The following is a 14,635-nucleotide window of genomic DNA, read 5'->3' as shown; positions in this document are numbered from 1 at the left end:
AGTATTGATTATGCTGCTGTTCATGCGCAGGCCACATTGAGCAAAAAGATAGATATACTGGTACCCCCCAGGCTTGACACTCGTCTGTAGTGCGGCAGGCACCCAGACAAAGCGCTCTGGTTCAACGGGCGGTCTTAAGAAATACCCTCTGGGCTTGCCGCGTCCAAACAAAGACTGCACTTGGGGAGGTATGCCAGTGCCATAGCCAGCTGGAAGGTACTTGTTAAAGTTGTAGGTCAGCGTGTCCGCGACCTAATGTGGCAGAATATAAAGTTTAAAGGGCTAAAGGCGTTTAATTGGTTCATAGAGTCCGTGCAGTTCGGCGTGTCTGTGGGGCTACCCGGAGCGCTTGATTGTAAGTTTACGTTTCGGAACATTGGAGGTTACGTATTGAGATGGACACAACACCGTCCGGCTAGCAAGGGGGCCGGTTTCATAAACACGCTTTTAGGCTACACCAGGTTAAAGTTTTATTGAAGGTAGTCCCACGTGCCGACTGCTATTTAAACCCAGCTAGGATTTGCATGAGCAAAGTGGGAAGACTGGTTCTCGCACGCTAATGACTAGTCGAACCGAGTTAGTTGTCTTGGCCCAGGTACGAGGTAGCGCAAGTGGTTTTAATGTGGCACTAAAATTCCCCGTGCCTAACAATAAATTATTGGGTTCCCGTAACTAGTTGATAAGAATGGCTGGCTGGCGATACTTTATCAGTGCCGGGTTCGAGACTCAGCAGGGACGCCTAACATTCCGTGATTCTGGGCAAATTGCTTAATCTCCCGGAACTGGTCGATAATAAGGACTGCCGTGTGATATGCATTTTTGTTTTGGCGCAGCGACACCGGAGTCCACGGAACCTATTTCTGCTGTAGTGTATAACTGGGAATGGGTATTTATTTCCCTTCATTGCACAAAGGCCCGTACCATATTGCCTATGCTATTTTTAGCGGGGGCTGATTTCAGACCCCTCTGTTATGCCTGCTTGTCAGAGCGGAAGGACCATGAGATAAAGGTGGAACCGGAGCGCTCGGGCATCCCCCATGTTGTCCGGTGAACAAACATCTACCCCTGTCAGCGCCGGCACTAAGCAGCGCAGGAGCTGCTGCTCAGCTCAGGGCCGGCTCTGGGGCGGTCTGACCGCACCAGGTCTGACCTGTCATCGGGACGCCTGTCTTGCCAGTTATATCGGGATAAAAGGCCCTGCTGCCATTTCCGTTTCCAGCAATTTGTGGGGAACAATGTTCAGGGAACGGTGATTAACGTTCCACCTGGCGAGAGCAGAGGCTTGTCTGTTAAGAACCTTGACTCTGAGGAAGTGTCTATTCACGGTATGCAGCACTGAGGGTTAGGAGGCCTGCTGCACAGAACACCCTGATCAAAAAGGAAGATCATCCTGGACTCATTCTGAAGCCATCTGATAACTTCAGCTGAGCTATTCCTGTAATTGTCTGGGGACGTCATCCCAAATCATCCTGAAGTATGCCTATAGGGGAAAATATTTAAATGGGATGACTTACTGTAATCACAAAAACTATTCTAGGATGGTGTTCTGATGACTTCCACTGGCAGGGAGTGATTACCTTTTACAACTCCACGAATACTAATTGACAACTTCTGAATGAGTGAGAATTATTCCAGGATGGGTTCTAGACAATTTAAGGATGACTGCAGATTACTTTTGGATGATTCTACAACAATTTCAGGATGACTGTCGATTATTCCTGGATGATCCTATAACCACTTCAGGATGGAAGTTTATTACTCTGGAAGGATCCCATGACAATTTCAGGATGAGTGTGGATTATTCTTGGATGGTCCTATGACCACTTCAGGATGGTTATTGATTACTTTAGAATGTCCCCATGATATTTTCAGAATGCGTGGAGATTACTCTAGGACGATTTGATGACAGCTCTAAAATGAGCATGGATTACTCTGGATTATTTAAGGACAACTACAGAATGAGTGTGGATTACTAAATTATGACGACATAAGAGCTTTCAGATGATTGTGGATCACTAATAAATCATTACGGGTGGATTACACCTTGACAATTCCATGTTAGTAGAATATTAGCCGACTGCCAGTATTCCCTTGCAGGGTCACACTAGTAGTTTAGGACTATTGATTTGCTGGTAGCAAAACATTTTTTGGATCACCTCTTCGGTGTACTTTCCTGTTGAAAACAGGCCACTTGGATGTAATATGCCATATTTACACAATACCAAGAATTGTTTGTAATGCCACGAGTTCTAAAGTAAGGCCCAGATTTACAAAACTGTCACTGAACACAGTGCAGCAGCCTAATTGGCTGTGTTGCAAAACAGGGAGAGAGCTGGGAAGTGTTATGTCTATCCCTCTCTCTAGCACCACTGCACTATAATGCAATGCTGTCTGTGAGAGTCTAGCCTAGGTTTCATACTGGAAGGGTACCCTTCTGGTACCCAAAAAATACTATGTCTAGACAAATGTGCAACCTTTCCTATTTCGGATGAGTGTTGTACCAAATACCAATTAGCTCTGATTTGAAAATCCTGAAAAGGAGTTTGATTCAGGTCTGCATTATAAAACTTAAGCAAACCAAACACAAAAATTCTCTAAATCTGGTCCTATTAATCTGATTAATTTTCTCTTGCTTTGGAAAGATTACTTTTTAAATTCTACGGTGAGAGGTAGACACCTGTATAAAATAAATCTGAAAAATGCTATTTTGGGCTAGGTTTGTGCTGCAGAAATACCACAAGCACCTTCATACAAAAGAAGTGGTCTGCAACAATGATATACTTTGCATTCAGATACGCTTAACAACATGTGCTGCTACTCCCATACTCCTGACTCACTGGGACTTGCCTTGTTTTGAGGTACAGAGCATTATCTGAAGCTGTTTGACATGGTGACCAGTCAGGGCCGGCTTTAGTGCTGGTGGCGCCCTGTGCAACAGTGTTTGTTGGCACCCCCCCCCATGACCACCTCCACCACAGATTTTCTCACTATCACCCTTTAACAGTGACCAAGTCTCCATAACCACACCCTCTCAGATGCATTGAATTAGTTATATAGCGCCACTCATACCAGTGTAGGGTGTCCGAGCACTTTGCACCACACACCCATTACACAGAGACAATCAATCATATATGTGTTAATCAGTGTATAGGAAATGTTACATAAGCCAAAGGACTAAAAGTGTAGGAGTCCCATGTCATCCATACTGGTAGGCAGTATAGTTTAAGAGTGCTTGGTGTGGAGAAGCACATACTCAGAGTCAAAAAAGAAACAGCATAGTTGGGAGCTTTCTTTAAAAATAAGAATCGATTATTTCTAGCTAAATTAATTCTTTTTGCAACATTAATCAATGCTCTCATAATGTATACTTTGCAGTGTGTATGCAGTTCTAGGATGAAAGTTAATAGCTCACTATCCTATATTAGGACTTTAAGTTATAAATAGCAAGTAACAAAAGGATGTCTCTTTTGAAAGCAGTAACCTGCTGATCTGTTTACATCATACGCACTCTGTAATCTACTTGGTACACGTTCTTTGCAGCAGGCATATTAACCCTCTGCACTAACTTCACCCAAAAGTCAAAACCTGAGGGATACAAAATGCTGATCTCTCTCCAGGAAGATAATTAATCACACCAGTTATCTTGACATTTATGTGAGGCCTGGTAATTACCAGGGGAAAGAAACGCTTCAGCAGGTGCTTCAAAAGCATAATAAACTTTTAAACAATGACGCCCCCAGGAAGGCAGCACCCAGTGCGGTGGCACCGGTCGCACCGCCCTAAAGCCGGCCCTGTGACCAGTGGCAAAAGACTAAACAAAACAGTGCTTAAAGGAAAAATGTTCAAAGGGTATGTGTCAGCATGTAATTTTATTTATCAAAAGCACACATTTGGCCCCATAGGGGCCAGGATACCAAACATGAGAAAAAAATCCAGAAAAAAAAGTCCAGGAAAGAAAAGGAGGGAAAAAAGGCCAGACTATTGCAACCAGAACAAATGGCTTAATGAAAACCAGCAACTTCGTTGTTTGATTCTAGATTCAGAGTTTTCTTTAGTCCTGTCCTAGCATTGCAAATCTTTATAGCCAGCTTCCTTCTCATACTTCTGTTGTCCAGCGATGGCCAGCCGTTGGTCCTGCACACAGACATCATAAACTCTAGAAAAACAAAATAGCATACATCAGTGTCATGTAACCACCACTATTTTTGGTTTTTAATATGGCTGAGCTGCCTATCGAAAGTTTAAGTTCCATTATTTCAGATAGAGTGCCAGATGAGATATGGTTAGGGTTAAAACGGTTCATAAGTGTAACATTAATTGTACTTGGTCAAAGAAGCACAGGTGAGAGCAAGGCATTGATGAAGAGGGGGGCAGAAGGTGAAGAAAGAAAAAGTTTGTTTATGAACTTAAGAGTGAAGCAGCAAGTTGTGGATTCAGGAAATCTGTTGGAGTTTCAGGAAGAGGACAGAAATGTCCACCTTCAACCAATGTCTTAACTTTTGTGCAATGGGAAGCCTGATGATAAAAGGCCGGGTCCCCTTCAAAACTTCAGATAAAAAACATAGGGCAGCAGGAGTGAGCATGGTTTAGAGCAGGGGTACTTTTCTGTAGCTCAAAACCTGCACTAAATGTGAGAATTATAAAAGAGCAAACGTGACTGACAACAGAAATTAAACACAAAGCGCCACCACACAACTGTTGTTTAGCCCCTGGTCCCTAATGACCGTTATAGCCCCAAGTAGAATTTTTTTCAAAGAAACTAGCATAGTGAACAGAAATCAAAATCGGAGCCTACAACCAAGTGCTAGGAACAGGACCAACTGATGTAATTATTAGGAGAGTTGAAAATGTCTAAATAAAAGTTGCGAGCACAGTATTTTTGAAATTTAGTTTGCTATCATGCCTTCTCCCAGTTTGAGACCCTCACCTGCACCTACAGATTTAGAAATAAAATCACAACTCAAGGCTTTGTGCCAGATTTGCATGCATTTGTAGCACAAACTCAGCACAAATTGTTAATAAATTATAAGCCTGTTCTTCTTGCAGACATCTGTTGAGTAATGATGGAGTCATCGTACGATTATATGATACAAGACCACATATGCAAAGCTTTAAAACAATGTATAATAATGAATTGTCACCATCCAAGATTGGTTGAATGTTAATTTGAACATTTGTAATATCTTACCAAATAATGCATTAACCTTCTCCTCATCAAGGACAGCTGTTCCAGCATGAGCCTTTGTTACACCTTTTGCAGATGCAAGTTCTTTTGGAGAAAAAAGTATTTCGCTGATACCATTGAAAAGAAAACCTGCACTGTCCCGAGCTGCCTTGGCTTCCTCTAAGAGTGTGTGCAATTTTCTCTTTGGAACAAGAACATCTCTGAACCAAGCATAGGATCGGAGGAACATGGCGGCCGGCGAGTAGCGGGTCGCGGAGGCTCCTGAGGGTCGGGAGCAAGATGCGAGTCTAAGTATTCATGCTTGAAAAAACATTGCGCTGCATGATTCGTCAACCCTGGAATCTACTGTGATGCTTATTAGCCATTATTAGTAATTATTTAAGAGAAAACTAGGAAATATAATTGGAAGAAAATGAAAGAGTCTACTAGGTTCGTACCTAGGAGGAGAGGAGAGGACGCGGGTGGTCCAGCGATTTTTTTTAGCAGATTCTGCGGTTTCCGCAGCCCTTGTTGGTTTTGCTGTGGAGGTGGGAGCCTTTGTGGTTCTCGGCGTGTTCCTGCTGGCCTGGAGCCAACGATTGGAGGAGCCCCGGTTTTGCCGGGACATCAGGTTACCGGTTTCGTTGCAGGCGAGGTCGGTGGGGAGCTGCCGAGGTCGAGTGCGACCTGGAAGCCGCTTTGGGCACGAGCTGCACGGGAGCTACATCGTGGGAGGAGTGCTGTTGCTGTCCTTCCCTTCCAGGGCGGGAAAGGCAGGGGCAGCACAGCCTGAAAAGTGAATCAAGGTCTGTTTCAGACTAAGGTGGCGGCAGAGCAAGGAGGTGGGGTGTGTGAAGTTAGAGAGCGGTGCAGTGTTTCTGAAAGACCTTTTTCTGAGCAAAAAGCAGAGGTTATACCAAAATGGGTTATTAACCGTCATTGTATGTTAACAGGTGCAAAAAATTCTGGCTGGAGGCAAAGTAGGTACTCCTTAAGGAGTGCTAAATTAAAATCACATATGGTTGATTATCAACCAGATGCAGATTGAAAAACTGCGGAAAAGGTGGGAAATCATCATTTTAAACGGATTAAGAATCCGACAGTTCAAAACAAAACTGTAAAGGACAAAAATCCGGCGAAATTGGCAAGTTCTAAGAAGAAAAAGAGCACCGATTCTTCTAGAGACCCCCACAAGTTAACACCCTCTCTAAAAAGCTATTTTAAAATAGCTCCCACTGCTTTAGTATTAAAGCCACTAGATCGGTTAGTAAGCTTAGATAAATTAGACGAAAACGCCCTATTGTCTAACTTTCCTATTGACAACAGATACTCTCCTTTATTGGACGAGGTTGAAGTATCAGCATTGAAGATGGCTGATAAAATCAATAAACCTGAAAATATGGTGGAGGTGGAGGCTGACCTGATTAGTTCAGAAAAAATACAGCGTTATCTACAAAACAACTCCAAATCAGTATTGATCTACAGGAGAACGCCAGTATTAGCTCTCAAGCAACCGGATTATTATGAAGATTCTGGAAAATTTGGGGAGAAAAATGTATCGAGCTCCATGTGCGATATGTTACAAGCCCTTGTTAAAGAGATGAAGGAGAGATTTGCCATCTCGGAGGGGAATCAAGTGGACATTAAAAACTCATGCGAAAAGTTAGAAGTTAAAATCGATTCACTTGCTACTAGAACAATGGCACTAGAATTATCTGTAACCGAGCTAACAAATCAGGTGTAAGAAAATAAAAAGACTATAGTGGCTTTAAAGGGAAGAGATCTAGAGACACAAGATAAGTTAGAACCATTAGAAAATTCTCAGAGGAGAAACAATATACATTTACTCAAAGTTCCGGAAGGAGTAGAAGGAAGTAATATAAAAGAGTATGTGGCAAAACTAATAAAGAAAGCAACACAGATTGAGTGCTCAGAAGAGGCTTTAATGGCAGATATTCAGAGGGTACATAGGGATCCCTTTAGGCTCAACCCTAATAAAACAAGGCCGAGGAAAATGTTGGTGCATTTTTTGACGTACACTCTGAAAGAGGAAATTCTTAATAAGGCACTAAAATTAAATTTTTTGATTGTGGATGATATAACTTTTCAGATTAGATCAGATGTTTCTGCAATCGCGGCCTCACGGCAATGGGAGTTGGGGAAATTGTTGGAACCATTAAAATAAGTGGGTGCCACTGCACAACTAAAATTCCCAGCCTCATTGACAGTAATGCACAATAATAGCATGAGGACTTTTAGAAGAGTTGAGGAAGCTGAATCCTTTTTACAGTGCATTTCAGGGGAAGATTAAGGAAAAGTAAAAAGAATAATACTTAGCCTATGAATGAATGTAAGAATTTAAATAACTAAGCTCCTGACCCAAGAAGAGGTGCCCCATAGGCCTAGGGAGTGGCCTTGCAGGAGATGAAGGGGGTTCTTCGAGGGGGGGAAATCGCATGAAAAGGGGTGGGGGAGCACTGGGTAGGGAGCAGCGGGAAAAAATGAAAAAAAAAAGTGTTTACGTCCAAATCGCCAATTTATTATAATAGAGAGTTGTAGAAGGATGAGTAACCAAAGAAATGGCCGGCCCTAAGGTTGATCAGAATTTTAAGTTGAAGGTGCTTTCCTGGAATCTCAATGGTTTGAGGTCAAAATATAGAATGGAAAAAATATTTCAATACCTAAGAGACATACCAGAGCAGATTCTCATTCTGCAAGAAACGCTTTTGTTAGAGGATGAGTTGAGATCTCTTTGTAGACCTAGAAAATGGATTCAAACTGTTTGTACTTCTCAGAAACATCCTACTAAAGGAGTTGCTATAATTAAAAAAAAAACGGCTATATCCCTTGAGTATAGTACAGTGGATAAAATGGGGAGGTGGGCTATCTCTGGGATTAAATGCCATTCATCTAAGTTTACAGTGGCAGGATATTATGGACCAAATACGGATGATCCAGAACCTTTCTCCAGTCTGTTGTCTGAGTTATTGAAATACACAGACCTGTTAGTCTTGGCTGGTGATTTTAATGCGGTCCTGGATCCGACTCTTGATAAATCACAGAATAGTAGAGCCATTGTGAATCATAAAACAGCAGCTTTGATTAGAAATACAATGAAACAATTTGCATGGTACGATGTGTGGAGAAAGAAGATGGGTAAGAAAAGAGGATATCCTTTTCATAATAAAAAATACAATCACAAATCTAGGATAGATTACTTTCTGTTGAGTTTACCATTAAAGAAATGGGTGCAGGCTATTACTCATGTTGGGGAACATCTTTCCAATCATTCTGTCTCTCTAACTCTTAGCATTCCAGCTAGGTTATCCCCCAGAAGATGGGCGGTAGAGCGTGCCATCTTTCTGGAGGAAGAAGTAATTGAGAGATTAAGATCAGAAATAGAGGCTTTTTTTCAAATAAATATGAGTAGCGCCCCGATTCACATATTTTGGGATACGTATAAATGTTTTCTTAGGGGTGTAATTACGTCTAAACAGTTTGTTAGACAACAAAAATATAAAGAGGAAATTGACAGAATAGAAAAAGAAATTCAAGTAAGTGAGAATTACATCAGCTCACAACAACTTGCCTTGTTAGATAATAAAATGCTAACCAGAATACAATTGTTGAGATCAGACTTAACAGCAATTCTCGAGTCAAGACTGAAAAGGAAATGGGAAGCCAGCAAAATAGCCCACTTCGAATATGGAGAAAATTGTGGGAAACTCCTGGAATAGAAGTCTAAACAAGATCTGTCCAGAGGAATAATTAGGGAATTGAATTCTTACATTCCAGGAGTTACACTTGGTTCCCCAGATGAGATTGAAAAGGCTTTTCAATCTCATTTTGAAGAAGTATATTGTGAAGATCGCAAGGTTCAAATAGGGGAGACAGAAGCCTGGCTGGGCCACACCTCTATTAAAGAGATTCCTGATGATAACTCACGGAAAATGGATTTACCGATCTCGGAGACTGAGATTGGGAGAATCATTGACTCGGGTAAATCTGGGAAAGCCGCAGGCCCGGATGGGTTACCTGCGGAATTGTATAAACTTTTAAGAGAGGTCCTCACTCCGGTTTTGAGGTTATTATTTGCCCATGTATTTGAAAAAGGGGGAGACATTCCTCCGTCATGGAATGAAGCTACTGTCTCCCTAATTCTTAAACCTTCTAAATCACCAAGATCTTGTGATTCCTATCGACCCATCTCTCTGATCAATAATGATTATAAAATCTTTGCAAAAATATTGGCAGAGAGGTTGAATGGGGGTAACGGAGTATCTTTTGCATAGGGATCAAAAGGGTTTCGTTAAAGGTAGGGCAATATTTGATCTCATATATAACTTGTTTGGAGCATTAGATCTAGCCACTATATATAAACTCCCCTTAGCCATAATAGCGATAGACGCTACAAAAGCTTTCGATAGAGTTAATTGGGTTTATTTACAATTTATATAAAAAAAATATAATTTAGGAAATAACATTGTAGATCTGTCTCTTTGCTATATAAAGCACCAATGGCAAGAATTTTAGTGCATGGGATGCTGTCTGCTCCGGTTAAGATTTAAAAAGGCACTAGGCAGGGCTGCCCCCTTTCGCCTATGCTTTTTAATCTATATATTGAGCCTCTAGCTGAGAAAATTAGACGGAACCCAGATATACAATCTTTCAGTTTTAAGGGATGGGATAAAAAAGTGGACTTATATGCTGACGATTCAATGGTTTTTACTCCGGACCCAAACATTTCAATCCCATTAATATATGATGAAGCAAAAAAGTTTGGGAAGATATCAGGATATGAAATTAACGCCACAAAAACTGAATGTATGGTATGGAATGTGAGTACTTGTGTGTACCCGATAAAGAAGGTAATTAGATACTTGGGTATTCTAATATCTCAAAATATTAATGCGATTACAGAATTAAGATTACTGAGGAAATAGAAAATTCCTTGTCAGGATGGGCGTACTTGCCATTAACTTTGATAGGCAGAGTAAAGTTAATATTCCTATTTCAGAACATCTCTTTGTCTTTTAATGAAAAAAAGCTTAAGATCTCTTCAGTCTAAATGTAATTCCTTTATTTGGGCCTCAAAAGTGATTAGAATATCGTGGAAAAAGTTACGTTGGAAAAAGAATAAGGGGGGGGGCTATGCCTACCAGATTTAGTTCTATATTCTAGGGCTCTTTCCTTGAGGGCAGGAAAATTACTTTTGGAAACTCCGGATGACTCCGATGTAGGACTGATGTTTAAGGTGATGCTTTTAGACATTGATAATGGGAATCAAGGTTTTCTATACAAATATGGGGACCCGAGATTTTTTTTAAACATCCGATTAAAAGTTTTACGGGAATTTGCCGCCATATGAGCAAAGATCAGAAAAATTCTGAAGATTAGTTATTTTTGTGCCTTTGCTCCCATCTGGAACGCTCCCGGGCTCACCGGGATGGACTAAAGATTCTATGTCGTCTCCCCTGATAGATGCTGGTCTTCGATGTTGGGGTCAATATGTATCAGGAGAATCTTTGTTATTATGGCAAGATTTTTGTACGCTTACGGAGAACAGACTTTCAAAGTTTAAGTATTGGCAATTAAGAAGCTGACATCAGAATTGCGGGTTTGAGGTGGGCAGAGAAAATGAATTAGAAAATGAACTTTGGAAAAAATTTGGGAAAAGGAGATATCGACTTATTATTGGTTAATGCTGGACCTGGAGGAAGGAGAATTCAATTTACCGACGGAGTTATGGGGAGAGTGCTTGCCTGGTGTTCCGTTGAATGATATATGGCAAGTATCTCATGACATCTTGTATACTACGGTGCAGCCTGCATATCTGAGAAGAAACCGTATCTTCTGTGTTCACAGTGTATTGGTCTCCTCACAAGGTATCGAAGTTCTCAAAAGGTCCAACTCCAAATTGTCCAAAATGTCTCCTTGCTGAAGCAGATGATATTCATATGTTCTTGAATTGCCCTAAGTTATACCATTTTTGGGAGGAGATTAATAAAGGTATTGGAGAAATATTGGGTCTGGACATTCAGGTAAGCCCTTTTTAGTATTTTTTGGTATTTTACCAGAATATAAGTTGCTCTCTAGATGGGAAAATAAGTTATGTTTATATTTGATTTTGTTGGCAAGAAGAGAAATTTGTAAAAAGTGGATAAAAGATGTATCCCCGACTTTTTTAGATTGGGTTATTTTCATTAGGTATACGATGAGATTAGATAGAGTTAAATTGGAGAGACAAATCATGAATAACAATAGGAACAATAGTTTTGATATTTGGGAACCGTGTGAGTCTTGGTTGTTGTAATCTTGATTGATGAAGACACGGGTCCAATGATTAAGCCTTTACACTATAAATACCTTTTAAGTGTTCGTTTTCAGCTTGTAACCGTACACACTCCTCATTCAGACAGGAACCAGGGCCAACAGGATAGCTTTCATTTTGATTAATTATCGCCAAGGAGTTATTAACCATTTTCTTAGAGAGAAAGCAAATCATAATTAGGCCATACAAGTGGAAATGCAATTTCGTAGGTACCTTAAAAAAAAAAAGAAACATTACCCCAGTGTTGAATGATGGACTTTCCACCGTCATCAAATGAAATGATTCTTCATTGTCCTGAGGGTGGGAAAAAGAAAAGAAACCATTAGGCCCTCATTTATACTGATCATGTCGAACAGTTTTTCATTTGTTTATTCATATTTCAACAGGTAGGTATATGTGACTTATTGTTGAGGGAATGAATGCACCATATTAATTCTATGTTTTAATAAGTATCTATGCTTTTTGCAGAGATAACAGGTAGAAGTTGTGGTTTTGGCGCCAAAAGGCATGTTACGTTAACCAAGGAAAAAAGGCTGGCATACAGGCTTCACAATATGCACATGTGTATAATGGCAGCACTCATTCATCTCTGCTTACATTATGGTCAAAGCTTTCGTTGTTTGCAAACGGGTCATCATGGCAAGGGGTACGGTTCACACCCACAGGTGTTACTGCAGATGGAAAGTCGCTGTAGGCCAGGCTGTGTGACTGTGAGCCGTGAGCTACAAAACTTTGTGGTGTCAAAATATGTGGTGCCAAGGGTACTGTAAATTTGGAATCTTGTTTGCAGGGTCTAGTAGGTGTTACTGCATTGCTCGAAACAGCCAGCTCTTGTGTAGGAAATAGTTTTTTCGGTATTAACTGGTGACGTGGAGAAAATGAGGCTTGTTTTTGTCAATGATATTTTGATTTAAGTGGGGACTCCAAAACAAGTTCATTTTCACGTTCTACTGCATCATTTTTAATTGTGGATTCTGGCTAAAGGACACTAGCCATCCCTGCTAAAAGGGCCAGGTTTTCAAGTTTCTGCAAATTCATCCACGAACTCGCATCACCAGGCCAAGAAGCGGTGCTTTCGGCATGAGCTTGGTTACCAACTCTTATATAATCCAGCCCATTCTGCTTGGCTTTTTTGTCCTTGCATATTTTCTCTGCAATGTCTTCCTCTTGGAGTTCACGTAACACCCTCTTAAGTCTTCCAGCGCTTCCCTAATTTCCACAGTCCATTATCAACTGCTTTTCCTCCTGTGCCCTTTGAAGTAACACCTGTTTTAGGCCCTCTGTTGTTCCAGAATAGCTTGCAATTAAGTCTTCAAAAATATTTTGAATCGTAAGACACTGTTTCTTCACTAAAAAAAGAGAAAAAATAATATTTATATATAAACTTCAAAACAGAGAACACATTGATCACTTGCAATATATCTTCACGCGTTATCCAGAATATATAAATAAACATGTATTGATATTAAAGGACAAATGTACAATCTATCCATAACAAAGTAAGTTTTCCTTATGAGACAGTACACGTTGTAAGCCTGAACTATAACCTCCTGAAAAAAGTTGCTTCAATAAAATAGTTTATCCACAAATGGCTGCCTAATAGTAGTGCCAAGCTAAATGTTTCAGCCCTTTTCATAAGTGTTACATTTGTTTCTGGCATATGTGAGGACATGCATGTTAATTTTTACTGACAATTATTCGATTAATTTATTCTCAAATGTAGGTTTTTATCTGAATCAGGTTGGTAATTTGTGCCATTATCCTACAGTTGCAAATTTAATATAAAGCTTTTCTTATTGTGCTTACCAGATGATTGGAAAAGAATCATAGCTTTAAAAACTCTCTCTTCGGTGATTGGCCGACCAGTTTCATCTATATTTTCGACCAGCCATTTACAAAGAACTTCACCGGGATTGTCCGAAAGCAGAAAGTCACCATCTTTTCTAACACGCATAGAACTATCGCAAGTGAAAAATAGGACGTTGAATGAAACCATGATTCTGTCCTGCTAGATATAAAAATCAGGAATTAGTTTGTGTCTGGTTTAAGTTTCAGAGGTATAATACAAAGCATATGAAACTGATTCACAGATTATTTAATTTGAGAAAAGCGTCCCAAAAAAGTACACTGACCTGGTGCAATTTACATCTAATATGCGTAGATTTTGGACTACAAAGAAGTGTTTAAGCATCCAATGAAGACCATTGAGGAAATTGCATGATAATCCAGTGTGTGCTAAAGGGATTACAATTCATATGATATAATGGTAGGCAGATCCCTATGGAGCTGCAATAATCTGACTCATTGCCAGCATACAGAAAGCAATGAAATTGGTGGTGTTTGGTAGCACAATATAGCTGTGCACAGCATAAACCATGCCCCATCTCATCCATTCTATCACATGCTTCTAAGAGTAGAAAGAGACCAGTGTGAGCCCTACAGGACTATGGGAAAAGACTTCTGATGCTGTTTGCTGGGGAAACAAGCATTGGCATAGCCAATAGGTCTCGCCTTTGGGACCTTATGCGTTTTTAGTTATGCTTTACATTATTGTGTTTGGAAGTTTTAACACATTTATTAAGCATATTATAGAACTGAATTGCGACGAACTTATGAAAATTGTTATTTTGTACAAGTAAATCGAAGGGTATATATGTATAATACTAATAACAGTGTAGCAAATTAAAGTGGCAGAGAACAGAACAGAAGTATTGGGATGGTATAAACACAGGGCAACAACAGCTGGTATAAAATGTTTATGAACAAAGTTAGGGCAACACGCTATTCCTGTTGAAAGCCCCTCCCTAACATGCTGCATATTTCAGAACAGATTAAGGGAAATTGCAACTGTGTAAAACGGCATCAATACCACCAAAAACATGGCTCCTCATTACAAGGGGCCCAGTCGGAGGACTGCCTGCTCTCTTTTGAAAGGCCCTGTGCTGTGCAAGAATCGGGGTTGACCCTGGCCTGCAGGCTCCCCCTCACTAAAAAACAACTAAAAACGAACTGGCACTTTACTGAAGCCCAAAATCTGTATCTTACATGCAGTGCGCTGCCCCGCTGGAATTTTGCTGCTTCTGTCCATTAGTTTGGACATTGAACGCAACATTACATATGAAACAAGCACAGACTATTAG

General features: G+C 40.4%; 1 pseudogene; it reads right to left on the bottom strand.

Moving 5' to 3' along the window:
- Nucleotides 1-11,507: 11,507 nt before the first annotated feature.
- LOC146822733 (uncharacterized) lies at nucleotides 11,508-13,491 on the bottom strand (annotated as a pseudogene).
- Between the last annotated feature and the right edge of the window lie 1,144 nt (nucleotides 13,492-14,635).

Source organism: Triturus cristatus, chromosome 5_2 (genome assembly GCF_964204655.1).
Source record: "Triturus cristatus chromosome 5_2, aTriCri1.1, whole genome shotgun sequence".
Classification (NCBI taxonomy): Eukaryota; Metazoa; Chordata; class Amphibia; order Caudata; family Salamandridae; genus Triturus; species Triturus cristatus.
This window is presented reverse-complemented; position numbering and strand designations above follow the sequence as displayed.